Raw genomic sequence first — 801 nt, forward strand, 5'->3', positions numbered from 1 at the left:
GCCCGCACCCGCGGCATCCGAAGACGGCACCGCTCCGCGCAAGGTAATAATGCTCTTTCGTTCGCTCCTCGCTAGTGCTTTGCTCGGTTCCCGACAGTGCCTTCTCTGCGGTCACCGAACGGATTAAAAAATAAAAGCACTTACTCAAGACTGCAGGGAGCAGAGCTACTCAGTCTTCATTAGCATCTCTTGCTTGCCTGCTCTCTGCTTATTTTTATAAATAGCTTTTGCGGTTGCTCAAAAGCTGGGACCTCAGTTTTCCTCGCAGTCTTAAAGTCTGCTGTTTTACTCACTGTCCCTTTCTTGTCAGCGCTATGGATGTAAGTTGTTCCTAGGTTACTCCCTTCACCCCAGAATAACTCCTAAATTGGCATTCTAGCTTTCTTCTAGTCTAATGCGTGGAATAGATTCAATGAGGTGGGAAATGTGGATTGCTCTAATTGCAGCGTTTGTTGGATGTAAATCCTTCCATGCACTCAGCAAGGCAGATGTGTGGGAAACACGTGATTAATATGTAGAGCATTTGGACAATCTGTTACTGTATATTGTAAAGCTTATGGGAGTCAATGCTGCAGATGAGGCTACTCAACTCTTATCCTGAATTAGAATGCATTTGTAGAATGATACCTGTAAATATCTTTTACGTGTTGGGAAAGTGACTTTCTGGATAAACCCTTCTGACAAAATGCTGATTTCCAGATAAACCCTTCTTTTAATGAGGGATATCAGTACACACAGACAAATTAAACATGTTCTCCATTTATTTCTGAAGCAAAAATTAATCATATCTTCCAATTGACA

This window comes from Meleagris gallopavo, chromosome 5 (assembly GCF_000146605.3).
Source record: "Meleagris gallopavo isolate NT-WF06-2002-E0010 breed Aviagen turkey brand Nicholas breeding stock chromosome 5, Turkey_5.1, whole genome shotgun sequence".
NCBI lineage: Eukaryota > Metazoa > Chordata > Aves > Galliformes > Phasianidae > Meleagris > Meleagris gallopavo.